At 42.4% G+C, this 14,288-nt stretch overlaps 1 protein-coding gene across 1 annotated transcript in view; it reads right to left on the bottom strand.

Annotated features, from left to right (window-relative positions):
* The window catches only part of LOC130044522 (cytochrome b5 type B), a 267,802-nt gene that overhangs the window by 138,959 nt on the left and 114,555 nt on the right, over positions 1-14,288 (bottom strand). The window lies entirely within an intron of this gene.

The raw sequence follows: 14,288 nt of genomic DNA, 5'->3' as shown, positions 1-14,288 counted from the left end.
GGCAAAGCAGAGTAGGAACCGACCCTCAAAGCTCCATGCGACTGAACACTGTTGTCACAAGTCCCAAGGGAAGGAAGTCCCTTGCTAACTCCTCCGAGTCCCACTTCCTTGGAAGAAGATTCCAAGCCCACATTGCCCAACCCGCCCAGGCTTTTGAATTAGAGCAAACACCTTTGCGAGAGCCCTCTCCTCCCTCCATTAGTCAACGCATAATGTAAGGAGAGGAAATTGCATTGCATGCATGGGGCAGAGCCCCCAAACTAAAGAGAAAAAAAAACATAAAAGTTGAATGAATCACTCCTCTGCACATATCCTTTTTCCCCAGACCTATGTGATCATTCACCAAACTTAGGGTAGAGAAGGAAATCCCCCGCTGTCTCCTGACCCTAATTAACAAGTCAAGAATTGACTAGGCCTCTTCCTTCCCCTTTCCCTCAACCCTTCTCTGCCCAGTTGTGACTTTTTGTTTTTCCTAGCTTAAGTGCTATGATTTCCCCTGATTAGGTGAGAACAAAGTGAAGAATGGCCCCCTCCCTACCCCCCACCCAGGTGAGGTTTCACTCAGGCTTTGAATTCCCCTTAGATTGGCGTTGTTTGAACTCAGGTCCCACTCTATTAAGTCCTGCACCAAGCAATGATTATTTCTAAATGGCTGTTTGAAAATGTACTGATCCCTCTCTTTGTCCTTTGATAAGAAACCCTTTTTTCGTTGTTTATTTGAAATTGGATCATTTTCATAGTTCCATAATTTTCATAGCTATGCTTTACAATTGTAAAGGCACCTATTTTTCCTTTGTCCTTCCTGTTTCAGTGACTTAAACCACAAATGTATTAGTCAATAGTATTTGACTCTGATCACAAAGTATTATGATGTGCTTCAAAACCAGGATTACTGGAACTAATTGTTTGAGTACTGTGCCGTAGGTAAATTACATATTACTCCTCGTTCTAGTGATATTTCTCTCTGTGGTCACCAATGTCTCAGTCACTTCCCCATTTATTTGATATCTGAGATAGTCTAAAGTTGTAAAGATAGACATAGATATATGGACCAGAGCCATAGTACGGCAGGTTGGGCTCTAGGCTCAGGAGTGGTGCTTAGGGAACCATATGTGGTACCAGGATTCCAAATCAAGATCACAGTCACCACAGTCACCTGCAAGGAACTGATGAGGTCTTACCTCCTATACAATTCAGTCCCTAAAATTATATATTTTTAAAACACCCTAGGGGGACAGAGAGATAGTACAGTGGATAGGGCACTTGCCTTGCCGGCGGCCAGCTTGGCTTCAATTCCCAGCGTCCCAAATGGTCCCTCATGAGTACCACCAAAAGTGGTTCCTGATATGGAGCAACAGTACAGCAGGAAGGGCATTTGCGTTGTATGTGGTCAACCCAGGTTCGATCCCCGGCATCCCATATGGTCCCCAGAGCACAGCCAGGAGTAATTCTTGAGTGCAGAGCCAGGAGTAGCCCCTGAGCATTGCCGGGTGTGACCCAAAAAGAAAAACAAAAGTGGTTCCTGAGTGCAGAGCCAGGATTAACCTCTAAATGCAGAGCTCAGAAGTAACCCCTGAGCATTTACAGGTCTGACCCCCCCAAACTAAAATAAATAAATAAGTACAACCACCCATCACCGATGCATGCAGATTCATAAATTTTTTTTGTTTACAACAAAAAAAGTAAAACATTAAGCATGCTGAATTTGTAAATTTCCTCTCATTGAAAATGACAATAGAATTGCAGAACAAAACATAAAGCAGATTTACTAGCTTGAAGAATTCCTTTATATCACTTCCCAATCATATATCACATTCCCTAGTTACTTGATTCAGAATTTCATAAGAACCCAGACTCAACCGTAAGGTTGTGTATCTTATGCAACAGAGTGGTAATTTTTATATTGGTGGTGTGTTCTTTAACCCCTCCTGGACCTGTTCAGGCACTTAGTGGATTGTGTAGCTGGATCTACTCTAAATGAAAGAGGTTCAAATATCAACCCCTGAAAAGGAATTAAATAAACTCATACAGAACAGAGGAATGTGTTGTCACAAGATCTACAGAATCTTTGTCATTGTAATACAATTAAGGCTGTTAAAATAATTTTAGTCACACGTATATTGTAAAGAGCCTGCTAAACAAACACAAAATCTGAAAGGAAATTTTCCAGAACGACTCAAGTCAGAGACAGAAAGTTTAGACCGCAAATTATCTTTGCCCCACCTTGGGAGCGCTCCTTAATAATAATGGAGAACTGATAGTGGTGGGAAATAGCAGTGACCACATTAGTGCGGAAATTGTAACCAGATTCTTATTTGTTTATGTGTTGTCAATTTCCACCCTTAGAACTTGTTCTAACAAATATTTCTGAAGGTGAAATTCATTTCACAAGTTTTGCCATTAGATTTAGAACATGCTCAACTCTGGTATCTTTCATAGTGCCTGAATCTGATCACTAGGCACCTAATTCACTTTGAAGATGTACTTCTGTTCTTTTTAAGTTGATCTGCATCCTGGTGTTCATCTGAAGTCTTCCAGAGACCAGTTCAATCCCACAGGATCTAGACTAAATGAAGTTCTGAGACACAGTCCAGGGCGAGAGCGATAGTCCAGCAGGTATGGTGTTTGCCTTGCACCTGACTGATCCGAGTTCAGTCCCTGGCATATAGTCCCACGAGCACCACCAAGAGTAATTCCTGAGTGCAGAGCCAGGAGTAACCCCTGAGCATCACTGGGTGAGACCCAGAAAGCAAAAGAGAGAGACAGAGAGAGAGAGAGAGAGAGGGAAATACAGTCCAATCTTCCCCTGATGCAGGCAGACTTGTGGACTGTAAGAATGGAGGTAAGTGCCCAAGAAACTGAAAGGGTGGATTAGAGAGGAGATATTTCCACAGGGAAAGAGAAGCTTTTGGGACTATCAAGCCAGGAATGGGAGGAAAATGTCTTTCGGTTATTCTAAGACTAGGCAGGTCAGATATGCACATAAGTCCTAACTGACACCTTACCTTTTCCATGTCTAATGATCGTACACAAGTCTAGCAGCCTCACTTCAGCCATCATCTTAGTTTGACAGAAAATATAAATTAGAGTTGATTTGGAGGATGTGTTGGGTCACACCCAGCCATGTCAAGGCTACTTCCCACTTGTAGCTCAGAGCTCATGCCTGGTAGTGCTCGGGAATTGTTGAAGAGCTACAGGTCTAGCCTGGGCCTCTTGGAGTCAAAGCACATGCTCCAGCCCATTCAATTCTCTTTCTGGCCCTGGATTAGAGAATATTTTACAGTTTCCTAAAACCTTTCTCTTCATTGAGGAGCTTTCCGCCTGAGACTCGTGGCTTTGTTTCATGCATTTGTGATCTCCCTGGTATATAATATACCAATACATTCAAGCCCTGACTTATACATGGCTCTTCTCTCAGGATAAAGGTCTTTATTTTCAAAAGATTTCTTTTATATACATATATGTGTATGTATATATACACATATATACATATATATATATATGCCAGATTGATCGTACAATGGAGAATAGGGTGCTTGCCCTGCATGCAGGACTGACCCAGGTTTGATCCCCTGGGGCACCATGTACGTCCCTGGACCCCCACCAGGATTGATCCCTGAGCACAGAGGCAGGCCTAAGCCCTAAGAACTGCTGGATGTGGCTTAAAAACAAACATAAACCACAACAACAAAAACCTAAAGAAAAAAAAAACCATAACTCAGATAAGATGGAAAAATGTTCCACATGAAGGAAATTCATTCTTCCCTCCCCTCATTCCAGAATCGATGCTGGTACAGGAAACATGAAGATCTGAATACAAATAAATAAACTCTGTTTATTTATTTCAGCCTGATGTGGGAGATGAGTGAAAATAAACGTTTGCTTTATGACAGATGCTGGAGTTCTGTATAAAAATCTAGAAGTAAATTATCCTCCTTCTTGGCTAATAGGCAAAAAGGGAATGTTATCCAACACGCATCATTCTGCCCTGTCCACTAGCTCCCTCACTGACTTCACTTCACACCAATCTCAATTTCACACCTACGGCGGTTACATCAGGCCAGACAGTGACAGGGCAAAGTCCTGACAGACAAATGTTTACATTGGGCTGCATCACAGCCATTATGTGCCGATACAAATATTCCACGAAATACCTGGGCTCCACTGGACTTTGTCAGCAGATGCTCAAAGAAACACCAAGTGTCTTTTTCAGCTTTGTTGAGGATTATGACTCAATACTTAGGTTAGGGGAGCTATGATAAAATTGTTGGATTGCTCATCCACAACTAAGCCCCAGGGTTGGTGAGCTAAGTTATTGGATAAACTAGAAAGACTTTAGAAATAACATAGCCCACCTGGGAAGAATCTGTTTCAGCTGAATAAAGAAATCAGACTATCCCAAACTTGGGAAAAGACATACAGGGATCTACCTAGAGGTGTTAGAATCTGACTCAAAATATTCATCTCAGAAAGAAGAAACTTCGTTTATTTATTCATTCAGTGTCTCATCTTGCAAACATCCTGCTCATCCTTCAAAGTCCAGTTCAGATATTATTTCATCCAGTATGAATTCAGATGTGGATTCATCTGAATCCTTCCAAGTGATATTAATTGTTTCACCTCTGAATTTCCATGACATCTGATTCAAACTGTGGGAAATGATCATCACAATGAATTCCAGTATAGGAATCTCTAATAATTGTAAACACTTGATTTTATAGTCTTTGAGAAGAACAAAATAAATAAAACACACCCCAGCCTCAAGTAACTTAATTAACGGGATTGGAGAGATACTACAACACGTGTGGCATTTGCCTTGCATGCAGCCGACCTGGGTTCTATTCCCAGAATCTCATGTGCCCATATTGTCCCTTGAGCCTGCTAGAACTAATTCCTGAATGCAGAGATAGGACTAGCCTCTGAGCACTGCCAAATGTTGCCCCCAAACAAAAATAACAAAACAAAAAAATTATTTATGAAATATGCCAAGCACACACTTTAGCACACAGGCAGGATAAAATGACACATAAAGTGTTTGTTGATATTATAAGGTAAAGGTAAAGGCCCTCCCGTTGATCGTCGATTTGCTCGAGCGGACCCAGTAACGTCTCCATTGGAGACTTTGTTGTTACTGTGTCTGGCATATCGAATACTCTCAGTAGCTTGCCGGGCTCTCCGAGAGGGGCGGAGGAATCGAACTCGGGTCGGCCATGTTGGCCGCTTGTAAGGCGAACGCCCTACCCGCTGTGCTATCACTCCAGCCCGTTGATATTATAATAGAAATTTAATAGGTACGGAGATGAATGGAATAAAAGAATAAACTAGATGGCAAGAAAAGGGTGGTAGAGCAGAAAGGCTTCAAACATTATACCAAGGATTTTGTCTTTATCTTCTGGGCACTGAGAAGTCATTGAAGGTTTGGAGGCAGGAACTATATTTTATTTTGTTACTTTTTTGTTTAAGGGTCACATTCAGCAATGTTCAGGGCTTACTCCTAGCTCTGAGTTCAGGGATCACTCCTTTTGGTGCTCAGGGAACCATACATGGTTCCAGAACTGTATTTTTAAAAGAAAGTAACAGTATTTCGTTCTGGAACCGATGGCATCCCAACTGGGGGTGTGTGATCTCTTTCTTTTAATTCACAGGGTTCTTGCCTCTTTCTGGAGAAACCCATGTTCTCCCTTGAACGGGTTTTCTATTTCTCACCCTTTTAATAAATCTTCTATACTTCCAAAACAAAAATTAAATAAAGAAAGTAACAGGGGTGGCAGCATGAAGTGTGAATTGGCAATTGAGAGACTGGAAATAGAGCCGGGAGATTACAAGTGAAGTACAAGTGAAACCCTAAAGAGAAGGAAAAATATGAGGGGAAAAAAAGACTAACATATAACTTTATGGAAGTAGGAGAGAGAGAGAGAGAGAGAGAGAGAGAGAGAGAGAGAGAGAGAGAGAGACGCACAGAGGCTAGGTATGTGCTTTACACATGGGTGACCCTGGTTCAACTCTAGGTACCAAATATGGTGCACCCCCCTCAGTGCCAGGAGTGATGCCTGAGCACAGAGCTAAGAGTAAGCCCTGAGCACTGAGTAGAGTTAGGAGTAGCCCAAAGCCCCTCCCCACCACAAAAGAAATTTTCATGGAAGTAGAGGCAAAAGCACTTATGAACTGCTTGAATGATGAGTGGAAGAAAGAAGAAAAGGAAAGAATAAAATGTAGGCGATGTAGAAAAAGTTTTGAAATACCCACAATAGTTGTTTTTTTTTTCATAATTAGAATCATGGCTTAACCTACAGAGAGAGAGAGAGAGAGAGAGAGAGAGAGAGAGAGAGAGAGAGAGAGAACAGAGAAGCAAATACCACCAAACATGAATCACCCAAGAAAAACTCTACTTTATTACCTGGAATGGCAGCAAAAACTCTAATCAGAAAAGAAATGATCCTAAACTTACATCATACTGGTAGGAAATCCATGGGAATACAACGCACTGAAACTCAGTAAGAGAGTAAATTGATAAGAAACCAATCTACATGAGTGTGGCATTCCCAGTTTTCACTCCAAACATTCTTGAGCATTAACATTTAAGCCTTTAAATGCTTACTTTCATCATAACTGAATGTGGAAGAATTTCAAGAATCTTAAAGAACGCTAAAGGTCAACAATTCTTCTAAAAAAGAACAAAAGCTTGTAGAAATAATTTTTTTAAAGAAGTGTCATACTGCCTTTAAAAAGAATCAATTTGCCAACCTCCCATTCATGGAAGATTTGAATAATAACGCACCTGAGGTTTACTCTGTAAGGCTGAACCAAGGACCAAAAGTCAGGTACAAAAGAGGGTGAGGGAAACTCTGAACTCTGCCCTGACAGCCCGAATTGGAATCTTACAGAACAAAAAGACTGCCTAATCTTTGTAGTTATTAAATATCATTTTTTAATGCAAGAGGAATGTTTAAAAAAAAAGAAAGAAAGATTTAGGAAGAGAACTGCACAAGAAGAAGCATTTAGGGAAAGAATAGGATGAGAGGGGCTGGAGCGATAGCACAGGGGGTAGGACGTTTGCCTTGCATGCCCCGATCCGGGTTCGAATCCCAGCGTCCCATATGGTACCCTGAGCACCGCCAGGAGTAATTCCTGAGTGCAGAGCCAGGTGTGACCCAAAAAGCAAAAAAAAAAAAAAAAAAAAGAATAGGATGAGAATAAGTCTACTTCCCTCGAGAGGGGAAGACAGGACGGTTTAATCTAGATCATGGGTGCCGAGCAGACCAACCCAAAGGCCAGTCCAATGTGGGCTTCAGCATGCAGGGCTTGATTCAGATGTGGTAGCCAGTGAGTTCACGATAGAGCTGATTTCTCCTAAAGTATTCATATTCCTTAGCGGCCAAATGTTACCCAAGGACAGTGCCAGGGAGTTTGTTCAAGTAGTAGAGCAGGTGCCTACCATGTGCCAAACTCTAACAGCCCCCAGCATTGCTGGGTGTGCTGAGGGGCCACGAGAATTAAAAGTTACCAAATTAAATTAAAAGTTACCAAATAATTGTAATAATGCAATAATTCCTATGACCCAAGGAGATATCTGATAGAAGCATATTTCTGACAGATGTCCCACATACCTATTTATGTCGCATCTATCTACCTGACATGACTTAGCAGAATAGAAAGTGGATTGACTCAGAACTAGGAGTTGTACGTGCCAGTTGGAGGCACCTCATAAACAAGGATATTTGGGATGTCAACAGACTATCACTGGGGCTGGAGCAATAGCACAGTGGGTAGGGCGTTTGCCTTGCACGCGGCCGACCCAGGTTCGATTCCCAGCATCCTGTATGGTTCCCCAAGCACTGCCAAGAGTGATTCCTGAGTGTATGAACCAGGAGTAACTCCTGTCCATTGCCAGGTGTGACCCAAAAAAGAAAAAAAAAACAGACTATCACTCTATTCCTGAGGGGTCTGGCTTTCTTCTACAGAGGAGTTTTAGCTTTTTCTTTAAATTTAATCCCAGCTGAGGTGAGGCTAGAGCAACAGGCATCATCTTGCCACCAAGAGGAGAGAGCCTGTCTGAGAAAAAGGAGCAGAGGGAGCATTGAAGAGACAGGGAGAAAGTCAACCAGAATCTGAAAGAATTATTGGAGTCTCTGGAAGAAGCCATACCTGACTTTAATCGTTCAAGCTGATAATGCACATCTCACATTCCCCTATTATGTCACCTTACAAGAAGCCCCTTCTGTCACTTCAGAGTGAGAAAGTCTCCACTTGATTTCAGGTTTCTGAAACTTTCTTGTCTCTTCTGGATGAAGTAAGTGGGAAAGATTATCAGGCAGACATTGTGTTTGGCTGCAAATAGCAAACACCAGTGGCTCAAAGGCTTTCTCCTCTGCCCCAATCTAAGAGATCTGGATAAGGAAATCCCTGGCCCATGATGTCATCAGGCTCACAGGCTGTCCACCTGTTGTCCAGGTGATCCTTGTTCTCACACTTAAAAGATGGCAGCCACCTCCAGGCATTCCTGGAGGAGAGATTCAAGATGACAGGAGGAAAGAAGGGGAGAGGGCCCAGGGGACTGCTCTGATCCCTGCAGGATCCTGTGGAGGCTTCTGCTTACAGATCTCTGTTTAAAACTCGGTCAGCCCACCTGAAAAGAAGACAGGGAGATGGGTGGGTTTTTCAAAGATGGTTTCGTTTACCTTCTGTGCACTTGCTTTCTGAGGGTCAGATGGCAAGAAGGGGGGAAGAAGAGGTTGGTTAGATATTTACAGATTCGGCTAAAGACCACATAATAACAAAGGGCTTCTTTTATATGTGCATATGTACACACGTGTTGTATATGTGTATACATATGTATTTCTTTTCACCATTTTCTTTCTCAGTGGAGAAGAGCTATTTTCTGGAAAGGGAGCACATTTTTCAAAATCTTAAACAAGAGGAACAGGTTGGCGGAAATAGAAACAAGGGCTGGAGCTCAGAATTTGCTCTGGGAGCTCTGGGTTCTATCCCTGGAACTGCATGATTCCCTGAGCACTGCCAAGTGCCCTTCTCCCTCCCTCCCCCCCCCAACTGCAAACACAGAAGCAGATCTCATAGATGAAACGTGGATGGGAGCTATCACACTGTTCATCACATATGTTATTTCTTCCCTGAAGTTTTCTAAAATCTAAAAATTTCAGTCTCTGGACAACATATGCACACTAAAACTGAGTATTTGATTCCTTCTTTTAGTTTTCTTTTGGGGGGGTTGTTGTTGTTGTTGTTGTTGTTTGAGGGTTTGTTTGGTTTTTTTTGGTGCCGGGGATCAAACCCAGGACCTTACACGTGTAAAGCAAGTGCTCTACCACATTCACATCCATGACGTATGGATTCCTTTCTCGAATCAAAAAAAAGAGTCAAAAGAGTCCCCTGCTCTCCACTTCCAGTTTCCAGTCCTCAAATGATGCCGTCTCTTTCCAATTAAATTGTAAGCTTATAAAGAGCGGAGCCTAACACTTAGCACAATGCTGGATTTGTAGTAAGCGATTGGTAATGTTTGAGCAATGAATGGCTGAATGAATAATTGAAATCTTCTTTTTTATTGCTCTTCTTTCCTCTGTCCTCAATACATGCTTGTTAAGTGACTGCATCTCAGCGTCATTACCAAGGTGATTTGTATCCCGGGAAGCCAGCTTGAGAAAGTCCTTTATTTTCTACCTTTAAATCCTCTCTCCCATTGTAAACTCACCTCAGCCTCAGGAGTCAGCCCTCCAACCACCTCCCTTCACCTAATTGCTTCACACAGGCCCCTTCCCATTTTAACAGATTAAAGGTCTTACCTTCAGGAAATTCTGCTTATGTCTAAATTAAATTCAGCACACAGCCATTTCCTCTTCCTTTGCTCTCTAAGTTGGCAGAACACAGTAGGTAACATATTTACCAATGCTTTATAAAGATCTAACTGGCTTTTTTTAAAATAAAAAATAAGTTATGTGGGTGTTTCTTACCACAAAAACAATACGTGTTCATTGTAAAATCCAGAAAAAAATAGCAGAGAAAATAAGAATATAAATTTTTCTAAGAAAATAACCTCAAAAGGAAGAGCACTATATATATATATATATATATATATTTCTTCCTGAAATTTTCCTATGTCCATTTGCCTCACATATTCCAAAATTAGCTCTATTGCATACAATGATCCTGAGGGTTTTTTTTTATTTAACTGTAAACATCAGTACACATAAATATTATTAGAAGAGTATAATAGCAGAGGTATATTCCATTACAGAATAGACTTTAACTCATTTAGAGAATCTCCTACTTTGGCATTTAATTTGTTTTTCAAAAATCCTTGTAAATAGGGGCTGGAGCAATAGCACAGTGGGTAGGGCATTTGCCTTGCATGCGGCCAACCCGGGTTCGATTCACAGCATCCCATATGGCCCCCTGAGCACCGCCAGGGGTGATTCCTGAGTGCAGAGCCAGGAGTAACCCCTGTGCATCGGCAGGTGTGACCCAAAAAGAAAAAAAAATCCTTGTAAATACCACTGAGATGAACATCCTTAGAGCTCATCCGTGCTTCTAGTCTTCTCTTACTTCCTTTAGATATATCCCTCAATAAGTCATTCTCAGATGAGCAGTAAAAAGGAAAAACTGTATGATATGGGCCAGAGGGAACCTAGTCCACTGAAGCTCCTTTCCATTATTTTGGGACCTAAAATGTGTTTGCCTTGCAGGTTTCAGGGCTTATTCAGCATAATGCGATGCAGTGGTTTTAATACATCCCCGTGGTGCCACACCTGGAAATACAAGCTCTCTGCAGAATCCTGAGAAAGTGCTGATCACAAAACATAGAACTTCATGCTACAACTGAAACCATTTCTTTTTTTTTTTTTTGAGTTTTTTTTTTTTTGCTTTTGGGGTCACACTCGGCGATGCATAGGGGTTACTCCTGACTCTGCACTCAGGAATTGCCTCTGGCGGTGCTCAGGGAACCATATGGGATGCTAGGAATCGAATCTGGGTCGGCTGCGTGCAAGGCAAACGCCCTACCCGCTGTGCTATCACTCCAGCCCCCATTTCTGTTTTGTTTTGTTTTGTTTTTTTAAAAAAAGAAAAAACCTGTAAAAACTTGAGAAAATTTGGCCCATTGATTTTTTTCCCCTACACTAAACTGGAAAAAGACTGGAATTATTGGATTTAGTTGAGCTCAAAAATTACTAGTCCCAGGGCTGGAGAGATAGCACAGTGAGTAGAGTGTTTGCCTTGCACACGGCCGACCCGGGTTTGATTCCCAGCATCCCATATGGTCCCCTGAGCACCTCCAGGGGGAATTTCTGAGTGCAGAGCCAGGAGTAACCCCTGTGTATGGCCGGGTGTGATCCAAAAAGCAAAAAAAAAAAAAATTACTAGTACCTTTTATTTGTAGTCTATACTCATATTAAATGGAAAAATCTCTTTTGGGGTAGTGGTGAACCACACCTGCTGGTGCTCAGGGCTTATTCCTGGCTCTGCACTCAGCGATCAAACCCAGTGGGACACAAAGCAAGCACTGTGTCCACTGTACTATTGCTCCAACCCTAATCTACATGTATAAATCTCTTAATCACCCCAAAACCCATCTCCCCATTTGTCATTCACAGAGTTATCATAAAGGAGAAAATGAGCAAGGTTGTAAGAAAGTGCTTTGTAAAGTGTAATATTATAACACAGATGTTATCGGTAATTATTATTGTAATGGAGGAAATGTTGAAAAATTCAGGTTTTACTAGAATTGAATTTGTCTCAAAGATCTAACATAAACATAAGATGTGATGATTTGAAACCACTCTAACAAATCTGTCACTGAATCTTTATGATAAATTCAAAGATAGATTTGTTTCTCATAGAAGCAAACACCAGGTCAGCCTTCAGACGGTGGGATTAAATAATTCCCTCCAGTCCTAAAATGGAACTGCCTGTCAAGTGGGAAGGGACTCCCATTTCCTGCACTTTGATTCTTGTTGTTCTGCAGTTTATTCCTATTTGGAGTCTTAAAGGAACCTGAACCTTCAAAACAAGTAATTTGAGGGTCTGAGTGATTATTCAAGGACTGTTGTATGTGCAACTCTGGTATCACATGGTCTCCATACCCACCACTGGGAGGAGCCCCCTGAGCACTGCACCAGGAGTAGCACCTCAGCACCACCACATAGGCCCCAAAACAACAACAAATTTCAAAATACAGAACACAGTTCAATATTCCAATCTTAAGTGCACAAAACGTGCATGAAGAAGACTGAACGTTGTTATTTGCACTTCGATGGCAGCTTCAGAGTCTTTCTTTTTTAAGTTTTATTAATTGTGACATAAATTTCACTTCAAATAAAAATTAGAAAAAAATGTCTTTTGTTCTTGGGCCAATGCAGCTGTGCTCAAGGCTAACTGCTGGTCAGGACTCAGGGATCACTCCTGCTGGTACAGTCCTTAGCAGGGACCAAACCAGGGTTGGCTACCTGCAAGGCAAGCACCTTGCCCTTATATTCTATTCTATCCCAAACCTCTTGTCTTTTTTGTTTGTTTGCTTGTTTGGGGAGAGGGGTGCATCTGGATGTGCTCCAGGCTTGCTCCTGATTCTATACTCAAGGATCACTCCTGGCAATGCTCAGGGGATCGACTGTATGTGATATCAGAACCCATTTGGGTTAGCTATGTGCAAGATACCCTACCCGCTGTCCCATTTCTCTGGCCCCTTTTGTCTTTTTAATGTAAGCCATTCTCACAGGCTGGAGCGAAAAATATTGAGGAAGACCTTATGGGTAAACTGCCCTTTTCATCTCATGACCCCAAGGTATTCTCTCATAGGATCAACAGGACTTCCAACTTGCTGTTGACCTTAATCACCTGGCTGAAGAGTAAAACCACTTTAGGGTTCTAATACTCTAAGTGTGAAAAAGAACGAAGAGAAAGGAATTGAAAAACTTTCCTTTACTGTGGTGCTAGTGAAAGTATCAATAGGCAAAATAAGTGAAAAACCTAACTGCTTTGCACACAATCTAGCAAACCCAGAAGAGTTGAAAAATTCGCGTCTATACAAAAGCCTGCATAAAGAGGCTTTGAGTAGCTTTATTCATAATTGCCAAGACTTGGAAGCAATCAAGATGTTCTTCAGTACCGGTAAATGGGGTTCATTAAACAATGGAATAATATTCATCTCTAGAAAGGAAACAAATTGCCACCCCATGAAAAGGCACAGAGGAACCTACTGCTAAAAGAATGAAGCTAATCTGAAAGGCTGTGTATTGTAAGAGTCCAACTATAAGGGCTAGAGCGATAGCACAGCAGTAGGGCGTTTGCCTTGCACGCAGCCAACATGGCCGACCCGAGTTCGATTCCTCCGCCCCTCTCGGAGAGCCCGGCAAGCTACCGAGAGTATCTCACCCGCACGGCAGGGCCCTGCAAGCTCCCCGTGACGTATTCGATATGCCAAACACAGTAACAACAAAGTCTCCAATGGAGACGTTACTGGGCCCGCTCCAGCAAATAAGAAATTATAGAAAGACAAAACTACGGGAACAGTGGGGGGCTGGAGAGATGGGTGGCACAATGGGTAGGGTGCTGGCCTTGCATGCGGCGGAGCCAGGCTCAATCCCCACTATCCCGCATGGTCCCCCCAAGCATGGCAGGAGTGATTCCTGAGTGCAGAGCCAAGAGTAACCCCTGAGCACAGCTGGGTGTGCCCCCCCCCCCAAATATTGCACTGCACTGTCCTCCTGTTGTTTATCGATTTGCTCGTGTGGGTACCAGTAACGTCTCCATTGTGAGACTTGTTGTTACTCTTTTTGGCATATCGAATACGTCATGGGTAGTTTACCAGGCTTTGCTGTGCGGCAAGAAGCTTGCCTCTTGCCTCTTGCCTCTCAGTAGGTTGCCGAGCTCTGAGAGGGGCGGAGGAATCGAACCTGGGTTGTCCGCGTGCAAAGCAGATGCCCTACCCGCTGTGCTATTGCTCTAGCGCCTCCAAAATACAAGAGGGAAAAAAAGCTACATAGGGAGTAAAATCAATGGCTTCTAGAGGCAATGGACAAGGATGAACAGGGGGAGCACCAAGGATTTCTTTAAGGTGGTGAGATTACTCTACATGATAGCATACAGGTATATACATGTCATTGCCCAGAGAACGTGCAATACAAAGAGTGGATGTGCTATAAACTCTGGGCTTCGGGAGGCTCTGATGTGTCAACAGCTCATCAATTGTGTAAATGTACCACTATGAAGGGGAGGTTAAGAGGAGAAAGGAAGATATTTAAAGAAGATATTTATTATACCTTTTGATATCACAAGAAATT

This window comes from Sorex fumeus, unplaced genomic scaffold (genome assembly GCF_029834395.1).
Source record: "Sorex fumeus unplaced genomic scaffold, SorFum_2.1 ptg000122l, whole genome shotgun sequence".
In the NCBI taxonomy this organism is placed as follows: domain Eukaryota; kingdom Metazoa; phylum Chordata; class Mammalia; order Eulipotyphla; family Soricidae; genus Sorex; species Sorex fumeus.
This window is presented reverse-complemented; position numbering and strand designations above follow the sequence as displayed.